The sequence below is a fragment of the Zingiber officinale genome, chromosome 6A (assembly GCF_018446385.1).
Source record: "Zingiber officinale cultivar Zhangliang chromosome 6A, Zo_v1.1, whole genome shotgun sequence".
Classification (NCBI taxonomy): domain Eukaryota; kingdom Viridiplantae; phylum Streptophyta; class Magnoliopsida; order Zingiberales; family Zingiberaceae; genus Zingiber; species Zingiber officinale.
This window is the reverse complement of record NC_055997.1, coordinates 70,014,225-70,028,169: the sequence shown is the minus strand read 5'-3', so window position 1 is coordinate 70,028,169 and position 13,945 is coordinate 70,014,225. Positions and strand designations below refer to the sequence as shown.

The 13,945-nt window shown below is 38.5% G+C and overlaps 1 long non-coding RNA gene across 1 annotated transcript; it reads right to left on the bottom strand.

The window, feature by feature from the left end:
• Window positions 1-12,772: 12,772 nt before the first annotated feature.
• LOC121994049 lies at window positions 12,773-13,410 on the bottom strand. Its single transcript, XR_006115560.1, has 3 exons — window positions 13,201-13,410; window positions 12,908-13,010; window positions 12,773-12,801 (listed from the first exon to the last, which is right to left on the bottom strand). It is a non-coding gene; the product is annotated as an uncharacterized LOC121994049 (long non-coding RNA).
• Window positions 13,411-13,945: the final 535 nt, after the last annotated feature.

Below are 13,945 nucleotides of genomic sequence, written 5' to 3'. Positions count from 1 at the left end.
GAAGGGGAGCAGAGGAGGTGTGCGACGACGACGTGTGTGACTAGCGGTGCGCTGATCTCTCCCTGCGACGAATCAAAACCTCTTTGTGGTGTGGTAGCAGCTGGCGTGAGAGGTAGAAGTTGTTGGAACACCAAGGTGGTTTTGGAGTGATCAACAAGTTAAGTTAGGTTCTATGTGTTTCTAACCTTATGTCTAAGTGTGCAGGAGCTTTGGAGCACAGGTAGTCGAGCGGAAGACGCAGCCAGTGAGAAGGACGGCACGCGGTGCGTCCGAAGGACAAGGTGCTGCAGAAGAGTACACCGGCGGATGAGAAGGAAGCGTGCGGTGGTTCCGAGGGACGAGAAGCCGGAGAGGAAGACTACTCGAGGAGTAATAGACGCAGCTAGCGAGAAGGTCGGCACGGGGTGCGACCGAGGGACGAAGACTGTGGATGAGTATGCTGGCGGACGAGAAGGAAACACGCGGCGATTCCGAGGGACGAGAAGTCGGAGGGAAGCCTGCTCGAGAATACTGGAACCTGGGTTCGGGTGAGCTCTTTTCCGGATGGCAGAGATAACCCAAGTGAGCGGAACCGAAGTTGAAGACCTGGACCGAGGTGAAAAAAGTCAACCAGAGTTGACTTAGGGTCTGAGGCGTCCGGAATTGTCCGGGGCGCCCGGAGCAGCCCGGGGCGCCCGGAGCAGCCCGGGGCACCCGGAGCAGCCCGGGGCGCCCAGAACCCTTCCGGGCGCCCGGAGAGTGAATTTTTACCAAATCGAGTCAAATCTCGATCTGAACGTTGGGGGATAAAATTTATTCCCCTAGGGCGCCCGAAACCCCTCCAGGCGCCTCGACCAAGGCTATAAATATAGTCTTGGTCCAGAAGCTTTCAATCAATTTAGAACAACTCATTGTAACAACACTTGTACGCTCTCTCTAGTTTAGCTTCTCTAGTTGTGCACTTCACTGCTGTAAAAAGGCTTCTCTGCCAGAAGGAGATAATAGTACGACATCTTCCTTGGATTAACAACCTCCCCGGTTGTAACCAAGTCAACTCTCTGTGAGCCTTTTACTTTCTGTTTTCTGTTTACTTTATTTGATACAAGTGTTCTGTTGAAAGTTCGAGAAGGATGTTTTTCGTTTTTATTTTTATAGGGCTATTCAACCCCCAATTCTAGCCGGCCGCAACAGTCCTAAAAGTGGTATCTGAGCCGAGGCACTTCAGGAGGACTAACCGCCGAACGAAGCAATGAGATGGTCGGACCAAGTATCCACCCGCCGAAATACGAAGGGGACTTCGCTACCTGAAAGAATCTGATGCAGGTATTTTTTACAACATACTTTGAATTAACTTTAATAATGGAATCTAGCTTTGTAGCTCCAGAAGGTAAGGAAAAATATCAATTGACAAAAAAGGAGCAGGCTGAATTCATGGCGAACGGCAAAGCAGAATACCATCTGCTAAGAGTTCTTCCACCTCAAGAAGTCAACAGGATCAGGCACTACGACTCGGCAAAGGAACTTTGGGAGAAGTTCCTCGAGCTGCACGAAGGGATGTCTGAAGCCAAGCTTACCAGAAGAGATCTGCTTCGCAATCAACTCACTAGCCTGCGACTTGAGGAAGACGAGTCAGTCGCGCATCTGCACTCGAAAATAAAAGAAATTATTACTGGACTTTCGAATCTCGGAGAAAAGGTAAGTAACCGAGATTCGCTCAGGTACGCACTAAATTCCTTTCCTAGAAATACCAAATGAGCATTATTAGTAGATGCATTTTACATTTCTAAAGATTTAGAAAAGATTTCATTAGAAGAATTCTTTTCAACATTTGAAGTGCATGAGTCAAGATGTGCAGGAATGAAGGATCCCAAGAACAACGTCGCCCTCAAATCTTCGAGAGACGAACCAGAGTCGGAATCCTCTCTCGACGACGAGGAAATGGTAATGATGGTAAGAAGATTCAAGAAACTTTGTAAATCCAGATCTACTAACCATCTGCAGGGAAAGAAGAAAAGAATGATCCGCTACTACCACTGCGACAAAGAAGGGCACGCCAAAGACAACTGCCCCAAGCTGAAGAACAAGGACAAGGAGAAGGGTAAGAAGCCTATCCAAAAGTGAAAGACCCTAAAGGCGACGTGGGACGATACGTCGTCCGAATCGGAAGTCGAAGCATTCTCCGGACTCGCATTGATGGCAAGTCATCAAGACGACGACTGCGATTCAAGCTCTTCCGAGATGAGCATCGAGAGCATCGATGAAGGGGGAGCTTCGTCAGAAGAAAGCAGCAGTTCAGGGGGAGACACGGACAACGAACTCGACAAGGTAAGTCAGGTACGTTCTCTTCCTCCCGATAAACTTTTTAAGTTCGTTAAGTTATTAACTAAAGACTGTTGTAAATTAGAAAAGGAAATCAATAATTTTGGCTAAATCTTGTCCCTTAGAAGAATTAGACAAATCAAAATTGGAAAGTGAAAAATTGAAATTAGAAAATCAAAATTTGAAACTTCAAATAGATAACTTGAAAAATTATGCATGTTCATCTAAAACCAATTTTAGAAGATCTAATAATTTAAATTGGTACTTTAGATATCACCTGGGACAAATTAGGAATATTTCAAGAAAGTATGCCCCTAAAAACTTTTTAGTTAATCCAGTAGGCTGGAACCTTTATTGGGTCCTAAATCTTGCTTAGTCTAAGTTTTAAAATTAAAATTAGCGTTTTTCAGTGAGAAAATTAAACAATGAATTTCTCTATGAGGCTTTATCTAAGGAAGTGGTTGTTGCTCCAATAACCAAGAAGGCCTAGTGCCTCGCCATGACCTGGAAGCCAAAATATTGAAATAAATGTTTAATTAACTTTCTGTCAAAGCATTAAAATCCGAATTAATTAATGCTTTCAAAGTTTTTCAAACATTTTTTCAAAATATTTTTTTAAAAAAAATACTTTTACTTAGAAATTTAAGTACTTAGAAAAATTTTCAAAGATTTAAGAAAATCTTTTTTTTCAAAAATATTTTTTTAAACTTAGAATTTTTTTTAAAATATTTTTCCTCTTAAAAAATTCTCTTTAATACTTAGAAAAATTCTCAGAAGATATTTTGTTTAAGTTAAAGGTTGTTATGAAATAAAAAATTTCTGCTTAAAGTTTTTAGATGTTTTTGCAAAAATGTCTAAGTTAGATTTTTTTTCTAATTTCACTTAGAAAATTTTACTTAAATTTTTTTTAGAGACTATTTATGTGAAAATTATTGCAAATTTTTAAAGGATCTCAAAATTTTCTAAGTCTTTAACCCTTGGATTTTTTCTGGAAACCCCATTTTTGTTTGTGATCAAAGGGGGAAAAGGATTAGTATAAGTCTAGGGGGAGGTAGACCAAAATATTAACTTGTTTTATTTTTGCACTTAAATTGTAAATTTAGTTAAGTTTATTTTATGTCTATTTTTACCCTAGCTTAACTTGGGTTGCTCACACCAAAAAGGGAGAGATTGTTGGAACCCCATGGTGGTTTTGGTGTGATCAACAAGTTAAGTTAGGTCCTGTGTGTTTCTAACTTTGTGTCTAAGTGTGCAGGAGCTTAGGAGTACAGGTAGTCGAGCGGAAGACGCAGCCAGCGAGAAGGACGGCACGCGGTGCGTCCGAGGGATGAGGTGCTGCGGAAGAGGACACCGGCGGACGAGAAGGAAGCGTGCGGTGGTTCCGAGGGACGAGAAGCCGGAGTGGAAGACTGCTCAAGGAGCAACAGACGCAGCTAGCGAGAAGGTTGGCATGGGGTGCGACCAAGGGACGAAGACTGCGGATGAGTACGCTGGCAGACGAGAAGGAAACACGCGGTGATTCCGAGAGACGAGAAGCTGGAGGGAAGCCTGCTCGAGAAGACTGGAACCTGGGTTCGGGTGAATCCTTTTCCGGATGGCAGAGATCACCCAAGTGAGTGGAACTGGAGTTGAAGACCCGAACCGAGGCGAAAAAAGTCAACCGGAGTTGACTTAGGGTCCGGAGCGCCCGGACCAGCCCGAGGCGCCCGAAGAGTGAATTTTGACCAAATCGAGTCAAATCTAGATCTGAACGTTAGGGAATAAAATTTATCCCCCCAGGGCGCCCGGAACCCCTCCAGGCGCCCCGACCAAGGCTTAAATATAGCCTTGGTCTAGAAGCTTTCAGTCAATTCAGAATAACCCATTGTAACAACACTTGTACTCTCTCTCTAGTTTAGCTTCTCTAGTTGTGCACTTCACTGCTGTAAAAAGGCTTCTCCGCCAGAAGGAGATAATAGTACGACATCTTCTTTGGATTAACAACCTCCCCGGTTGTAACCAAGTCAAATCTCTGTGAGCCTTTTACTTTCTATTTTCTGTTTACTTTATTTGATACAAGTGTTCTGTTGAAAGTTCGAGAAGGGTGTTTTTTGTCTTTATTTTTACAGGGTTATTCAACCCCCCTTCTAGCCGGCCGCAATGGTCCTACAGAAGTGACAGCGACCAGCATGAGGGAGAGAGGCGGCGGCGTCGGCGCCGAAGGAGAGAGGAGGTGTCATAGAGGGTGTCGGCGTCGGTAGTGTTGCTGGCAATCTCAGGCGAAGGCGGCAACCCTTGTTCCAGCAGGTGGCGGCAGCAGAAAAAACTCCCTCCTCCCTCGATCAATGAACATTGCTTTATAAACACTAAAACCCTACTCCTGCCAAAAGACGAAAATGTCGTTCCGATCTTCTCTAATCACTCTTATGCCATAAACTACATCAGCATCAATATGTATAATAACAATGAAAATAATCAAACACCCACGTAGTTTAATAGTAAAACATTAACTTAAGCAACGATAAGATAATCATTTCAAATAACCTACTCAACTACACCCATAAAACACAAATCTGATATCCTACTCAACTACACCCATAAAACACAAATCATCAGCATGCATCTAAACAAAACCCCATCGAGAATAAGAAATCGTACAAGATCCAAATGTCAAAAGATACAAGTCTGAAACATAGTCTATAACATAATAAGGAAATCGAAATGTGCGAACTCGTCGCAACGCGCAGTGGTGGGGAACTAGTGAATGGAACCTCTTGAACAGCCTCAATCTGAAAATAATAATAACGGGGTGTGAGTCCAACACTCACCGGATACCTAGTTGACATGCATAGTAAATAATAACCAGCAGAAATAAATATGCATACAGTCTCCTAGATAGAAAATGCAAAATGGCAAAGTAAGGATTATCTGTACTAACCAGAACCTGGGAATAGGGATATCAAGGCCGTTAGACCCCGAGTATCATAAATCCTGTATGCATGTCAAACAATGCATCCATCCAATATACAACATATAAAATGTAACAAACACAAGCAATAAATGCAAATAATGCATATGATGCCAATAACATGTCCTGGTCACCCCTGACGCCAGTCAGCCATCTACACACGATGGTGAGACCGAGTGGGTAAGATTGTGACAACCGTGCACTCTGTCATCACTGCTCCTGAGCGACTGAGTGGATGGGATGCTGTCAGAGTACACCTATCCTCTTACCCCAAATCATAAGTGGGGGAGCGCAATACTCTCATCTCCCTAAGCCAGTCCAGAGGAGGGATCCCTGTCGGCTACCACGCTGCGTCACACTACCCATGAGCGGACCAACGGAGCCAAACAGAGTAACTTGCTGCACACACCCTGCCTGAATAAAAACCACTAATCCATGAGTGGATGTGTGTGCAACCCCATGTAACTGGCGATGCGCTCAACAATAATGGAGCCAACTATCGCACAGCATGCAATCATGCGAGATGGTGCATAACACTAAGCATAGAAATATCCTAATCCTATCTACCTCCATAAAAACAAACATGTACCAAATACGTGGATCAAATAATATGATCTAAGTACATATGTCAGATATGGTATCTAACCAGTCTGATATATATCATAAAGCATGACATGTCACTACCTCCATAACATAAATAACAAACAAGGCATGAACGCTAAACAAGTAACAAACAAAACATGCTCGAAAATAAATAGTGACATGCCGATGCAGATATAAACATATTTAGTACTACTTGTTAAAATTTACTAAACATATCAACAAGACATATCAAAATAGATAGGTCAAGGTACCCGCCTCAAAAATGGAGATCGAGCAACAACCTCTGCGTCGAAGTGCTCGTCCCAAATCAATGTCATGTAATAGCCACATTTAATTTAGCTACATATATACATAGCTAAAATAATTTCTTAATTACCATAACCCTATTTCGTTTATTTATTCTCGGTTAACTAACAATTCAGATCTAACTGCAGCTTAGATTAGACCCGACCCTTTAACCCTAATTTCATATTATAAAATTAACTACCCACATAATTGCCACTAATCAAATTCTAGATACATGAACGAACCAAGCTTATCTATATCCATTTGCTCTTGTATCAGCCCACTGCCGAAAATTGTAGCCGGGCCTGGGAAAGTTGTTGATCTCTAAATCTAGTTCTCCAATTCAACCCTTTTCTTCTTCTTTGTCAATGAATCCCTGGCGGCAGTCCACACCCACAACAGAGAATCAAGCCCAAATCCACAGCTAGGTATGGCACATACCTCCAACCAGTAACCCTAAATTTCCTCCGCAAGGAAGAAGGAGTCCATGCTCTGATTAGGGGAAAACAGCAAGAATTGATCCAAAATCTTCCTCCTAGTGTAGAACAGGAAGAAGGTCACAGATTAGAACATCAATAACCTAATTTTAGAAACCCAATCTTACCTTCAACCGAGACTTCTATCACAGCAAGGAAGGGAAAATCCAAGATCCTTGGACCCCCCTAGTTGCCTCTTCACGCTGGCGATCGAGTGGAATCACAAGAGGTGAGGGGCAGCATCGCTTAGGCATGAGATCAACAGAGGCTAGAATCGCTTGATCTGGTGGTTAGACGTGGCGCAGAGGGAAGAAGGGAGAGCGGCAGTGGCGTCGGGGCTGGCTAGGGCATGGACCGGTAGTGGCTCGGCGGAGGAGGAGAGAAAGGGAAACTCGGGGTGTCGACGCATAGAGAGAAAGAGAAGGCTCGGCTACCTTGGCCGACCGTTTTGTACACGAGGGAAGGAGAGGAATTGACACGGCGGCGGCGACGGTTTGGGGAAGAAAAGGAGAAACGGCACCGGGGGGGGGGGGGGCGGCGGGTCGGGAAAAATGAAGAGGAAACAGCGATTAGGAGAAGAGATAAAAAAAAAGGCAAAAGGGAAAAGAAAAGGAAAAAATTAGGGTGCGTTTGGTTTGCACCGTTTTCGTTTTCATTTTCTGGAAAACGCGCGTTTTCTAGAAAACAGAAAATGACTTTTTGTCATTCTCTGTTTTTCTAGAAAACGATAGTCAATTTTTTAGAAAACGCGCGCGGAAAACGCAAACCAAACATCGTTTTTCAGAAAACGCGCGTTTTCCAGAAAATGAAAATGGAAAACGCGCGTACCAAACGCCCCCTTAAACTTTTCCTCGCTTAATTTGGGTAGCCTAAACAGGATTTCTCGGGGCTCAATATTTATTTCCGTAAACTCGTCACACGAGTTCCGAAAAATTCTCGAAAAATTTCTAAAAATTCTGAAAATTTTTTAAAAATTCTAAAAAATTCCCTTATGATTATTCGTCCTTTTCAGTATTTTACACATTCCCTTATTTTGTCCATTAAAGTCGTGGGATTGAATTTGGTCTTATATTATTCTCTCCCTGATTTCATCCATTTATTTAAGTTGTGGGGTTGCATTTGGTCTTCTATTATTCTCTCACTAACCTTTGTTCATCAGAAGTGAACAATCGAGTTATGGATATTCTTATCTATCGTACCTTGCTATGGCTTATGTAGGATTGAGATATATTTCTTTATTACACTCTATTTGACCTCGCCAGGATTGAGTTGACCTTCTTATGTCCTCTCTAACCTTATAAATTCATCCACACCGTGAGATTGGTTTCCTTATTATCTCTCAAACCTCGGATGTTCATGTTAAATCTTAGGATCTAGTTCTTCCTTCTTGGTCCCGGCTATGGGGTAAACTCTTTTATACCAGTCAAGTTAGGGTCAAGTTTGTTATATATTCAGTCTTTTTATCTAAGTCAAGTTCATTATATGTTTATGTATTAACAAATCTACCTGAGTACAGAGTTCTCAAGAATTAATGACACTCATCGAAGCCTCCATTGTACTATGGCTCGGCTTCTCAAGTCACTTCCAGGTGGGATATCTTAAGTAACTCCCAAGCACTCGATATCCTAAGTACACTATATCCAGCTCAGCAACTTGACTTCCTAACTCGACCTCCTAAGTCACTCTTAAAGATCGGTAACCCAATCACACCACCCTCAATATGTAGGATAACATCATAAGCTCCTCGAGTTAGACTTCATTTGACTTCTCCTCAGTTTGTGTTGAAGGCTAGACTTGTAATATTTCGAGTAATAATTGTAGGTCCTAATGAGATTGGTTAGAGAGAGGGTGAATAACCTACCAACACAATTTGGAACTTTTTCTTTTGCTATTGTTCTTAGCAATGACACACGTTACTTTAATTAAAAAATAATAAACATAAATTAAAATATGAAGAAGAATTTACTTGGTTTGCAACCGAAGAGGTTGTTAATCCAAGGTGATGTAAAGCTCCACTAAAAATCTCCTTTTGACGAAGGCAAAGTAGCATCTTACAATGATGAAAGCGCAAACTTTAAAATGCAAATGGAATTTGAGAATAGAGTGTGTTGTCTACAAGTGTTGTATTGAATAAAGAGGACTAGGGCTCTATTTATAGTTCACTAGTCAAATATAGTTGTTGATGACGTGTCAAGTTCTAGGCGCTTGGACCAAATCCGGGCGCCTCCACTGTTGTGCCTTATCTGCTTTGCAACGGCTTCGTGATAAGTCTCTTATCCATGCCTAAGCACTTGGACTGGTCTGAGTGCTTGGAATGTTAATGACATGAACCCAAATTCCATCCCCACTGCAATGTCTTTGAAAGGGCTGGTCTTGGTTCCCAGACTGGTCTGGGCGCCCAGATTGGTTCGGGCACCTAGAGTTCGGGCACTTAGACAAGTCAACTTTGTATTGACTTATTTAGCTGCTGCTCTGTTCGCTTTGGTGATTCTCCGGTTATCCAGAGTTGAGTTCACCTAAACCTAACTCTGGTCTTCTCCTCGAGCAGACTTCATTCCCGACTTCCTGTCCCATGGAAGCGCCATGCATGATCTTCTCCTTCATCAATGTACTCTTCTGTAGCTTTTTGTCCCTCGGATGCACCAAGTCCGTCAACAAACTTCTTGTGTCATCCTTCTCACTTGCAGCATCTTCCTCTCAACTTCCTCTGTTCCTAAGTCCATGCACACTTAGACACAAGGTATCTAATACGCATAGCTTAACTTAACTTGTTTGATCACATCAAAACCAACATAAAATACTTATAATTTTTCTCTTTTTGATGTGCATCATCCCAAGTTAAGTTAGGGTTAAACCAAACAATAAAATTGATAATATTGCAATTAACTCCAATCAACTTGAAATTATAACAAGTAAACAATTAAATCATTAAATCATTACCTCCCCATAAACTTAATCTTAATTTTCTCCCCCATTGATTACATAAAAAAAAAACTAAGTTAGAGACAAATCAAAAAATAGCTATAAAAATATTGAAATTTTTTTTCAGTAATCTTATCTTTTTACCAATAAAAAAAGTACTAATTTAATCAATTAATTATCTATTTTGGAAAAATAAATAAAATATTTTTTTTATGTTTTGAAAAATCCTGAAGATTTTTTGTCAAAGTTAAACAAAAGTAGTTAGATTAGAATAAAAATTTTCACCTACAAATATTTGTATTATAATGGCAATAAATAGTTTTAATAGGATAACATTTTTTAAATTAATTATTAAAATTAGTTTTCAAATCTTAACAATCTTGCTAGTTTTTCTAACTATCCATAATATAACGGTAATTTCCTAAACAAACAGGTTTTATAAAATTAATTTCTGAAAAAAGATTAAGCCTTAAAATTTTTTTTAATCAAAATTTCATAAAAACAAGATAATTATCAAAAAATTCTGAAACCTTTTACTCTAAGAAAAAACATAACTCTTGATCAGATTTTTTTTTTTTGAAAAATCAATTTTCTAAATATTTTTAATCATAAAAACTCATTTTTTGAAATAACAATTTTAAAAAAATATATAACAAAAAATAAATTTCAAAATTGTTTCTTTGAGTAGATAATGAATTTATTTTGCATAGAAAAATATTTCAATAGTAAAGATTAAAAAAAGTCATGCAAAATAATTAATTTGATAAACAAAGTTAAAAACTAAAGCATATTAAATTTAAAGCATGCATAAAAATGAATTTAATTTAGACTAAGTATGATATAAGAATCCAAAATAAGTTTCTACCTATTGAATTTATCAAAATAATTTATGGGATATATTTTTTCTTTCCACTTTTATAATTTGGCCCCTGTTGTTTAGTAAATACTAGTTAACCTTTATAGTTTCTAAAATTTTAAATAGGAGAATTTGAGTATGAAGAATTTTTAAAATATTCTATTTGTTGTTTTAATTTTATATTCTCATTTTTAACATTATCAAATTCTTCTAGTGGACATACTTTAGATAAAATAGTTTTCAAATTTACATTATCCTTTTTCAATTCGATATTCTTAACTTCTAGTTTACATAATGATTTAGACATTAATGTTATACCTGAATATAGCTGATCAGGAGGTAGAAGACATACCTCACTTATTAGATCTGGTTTGAAGCTACATTCTCCCTCTTTATTACTATTTTCTTTAGATGTAGCTCCTCTTTTATTTATGCTCTCCTCTTGGTGACTCGCCATTAGTGTTAGTCCAGCATACTCCTCCAGTTCAAACTCTGATAATGACTCATCCCACGTTGCATTAAGATTATTGTGCTTTGATTTGTATGACCCTTTGTTTTTCTCTTTCTTTTTCAGCTTTGGACGGTCATCCTTGATGTGTCTTTCTTCTTGGCAGTTGTAGCATTTAACTTTCATCTTTCCCCGAAAAAACTTCTTGGCCTATGATTTTTTAAATTTGTTAAATTTAAAAAACTTTGAAAATTTTCTTACCATAAAAGTTTTTTCGTCTTCGTCTAATGATGTGTTGAACTCTGAATTGACTTTTCTAGCTTTCAACGCTAGATTCTGACTTGACTCTTTTTCTTTCCACATTCCTACACATCTAGATTCATGTAATTCCAAAGTTGAAAATAATTCTTCTAAATTACTTTCCTCCAAATTCTTTGATATATTGGTGACATCAACTATTGATGTCAACTGTTGAGTTCTAGGGAAGGCGTTGAGATCATATCATATTGAGTCCCGATTTGTTACCAGTTCTCCGAGGTTTGTCAATATGGTGATAAGCGCCTTGATCTTTTCGTGCAATTGAGCTACCATTTCTCCTTCTTGTATTTGGAGGTTTGTCAATTGATTTCTGATCAAGTCTTGTTTTGCTAGCTTAGACTTTGATATCCCTTCATGTAGCTCTAGGAATTTATCTCAGAGTTCCTTGGCAAAGTTGTAAGTCTCGATCCGATTGACTTCTTACAGTGGCAGAAAATTTAGCAGATGAAACTCTGCTTTGTTATTTGTCACAGAGTCAGCTTTCTCCTTCTTTCTCTAAAATTGTTCCTCTTTCTCGGCTCCTTGCTGATCTCTGGGTGCTACAAAACCATATTTAATCATAAGTAATATATTGAAGTCTGTTTTAAAAAATATCTTTATTTTCTTTTTTCAGATCACGAAGTCCCCCTCAAACTTTGGTTGATAAATGCTCGGTTCGACCATTTATTCTTTAGACGACAGTTAGTTCTTCTAAAGTGTCCTCGCTCTGATATCAATTGTAGGTCTGATGCACGTAGATTATACGCTATTTCGTACTATTTGGCGCTCATCTACATATATTTCATGTTTATGATTTATGTATTTTGCACTCTTTTCTATTATATTTTAGCATAATTGCTGTTTTACGTCCAAAGATCTACTTGATGTTTGTTTACACTTTTAGGAGCAGTTTGGAGTGGCAAAGGATGCTAAAGACGCAAATGAAAATCAATTGAAACAAGGATTGGAGATTTCAAACTATGATTTCAAGATTGATGTGACACTTCACTACAACAAAAACCTTCATAGACATCGGTTTTCCACCGGTGTCTATTTCATTTTCGACCGATGTCTATGAAGCCGATGTTAAAAGTCTACCATTTTAGACATCGGGTTAAAACCGGTGTAGTATCACTTAACGACACCGGTCTTCGAATCGGTTATTAACCGGTGTAGTATCACTTAACGACACCGTTTCATCAACGGTGTAAAACCGATGTAATATTGTATGTTAATAACACCAGTTTTGGCAGCGGTAAATGACCGATGTAACATTAGTTAATAACACCGGTTTTACAGCGGTGGAAGACCGATGTAATATGTATATTTTTTAACAGCACAAATTTGATTTCCGAAACAATGAAAAACCGACAATAACAAAAAAAATACACAAATATTCACAAATTATACAAATATTCTTCATTCAATAATATCCATAAAATACACAAATATTCACAAATTATATAAATAATCTTCTTACAACAATATCCATAAAATATCCAAACATTCTTTTTACATCAAAAGCTAGCTAACAGATATCAAAATCAAGGTAGAACATTCTTTTAACACATCAAGGTAGAACCGCACTTCAAATGTAATCTAGCATGCATTCAGCCCACTCGAACCGCACTTCATCAATTTCAACTCTGGAGTACTTGAGATTTGTAAACTGTAAAAACACATAAATCCACCATATGTCAAATAACTAAAACAAATGTGTACATGTATCAAATAAAAAATATAAGATCACAAGTGCTTGTCATAAACATGCTTACCAGCGTGTTGAAACCTATTCTGTGAATGGTGGCTTCGAATGAACTTCTCGAGCAAGGCCAAAATTTGCTATCTTCACAAAGTCCTTGGTTACCAATAAGTTCTCTGCAAAGGTTATAATCTAGTTTAATAGAATGCTAACTTCGCCAGAATAATTATAGGTGCATAAATCACATTTAACAGAATAAATGCTAATCCTAGATAACAACGTTGTAGGAATAGATCTATTAAGAGCACACAAATGAATCTTTATAGGGATATTTGATCAAAAGCGGAACTAAAGAGGTACACCTACCTCCCATGTCAATAAGTCACTTCCTCGAGTTGGATATGGCTTTTGCAAATCTAGCTCCATATAGAAGGTGTAGAGTTTGATATCTTGAAGCTGCAAATCCAATCAGAAGTAGGATTAGCGTGGTAAGCAAGACATTGAAAATCCCATTAATAGACACATATTGGCCATGAGAACCCTTGTTCTTGTCATTGAAATAAGGTGGGGTAGTTGTCATGCCTCCCAAACTTGAATTAAAAGGATATGGGAGAAGACCCCTAAATCCTTCATTTATCCATTGAACTTCCTTAATGTACGAAGGCATAAAAAATGAAGAAGGATAACGATGCCATTCACTTCCGATGCAAAGCATAGTCTCTGTGCATAAAGGCAAGCATTCCATCAAATTTAAAACTATAATCTAATCAAACAATATGCGTAATCAACCAGACTTTCAAAACAAAAATTGTGAATAAAGAAAAATTTTGATCACCTTGAGCATCAATTATGTAGAATTATGTTTCAGTTTTGTTTCCTTTTATTCTAAACACTATTAAAGGTACATAAGAACGCTGAAAAAGTAATGATGATCCTTCGAAAAGAGTAGGTAGAGATGTTGCATCTTAAAACTTGATATTGAATTTACTACAAACAGGATATTCTAGTTCAAAATAAAAAAAAATTTACCATTTCAAATAACATCGTGATGGCCCAAGTGTTTATATATTTCCAAAGGCACGAATCACTCATTAAGTATAGAGAACGTACG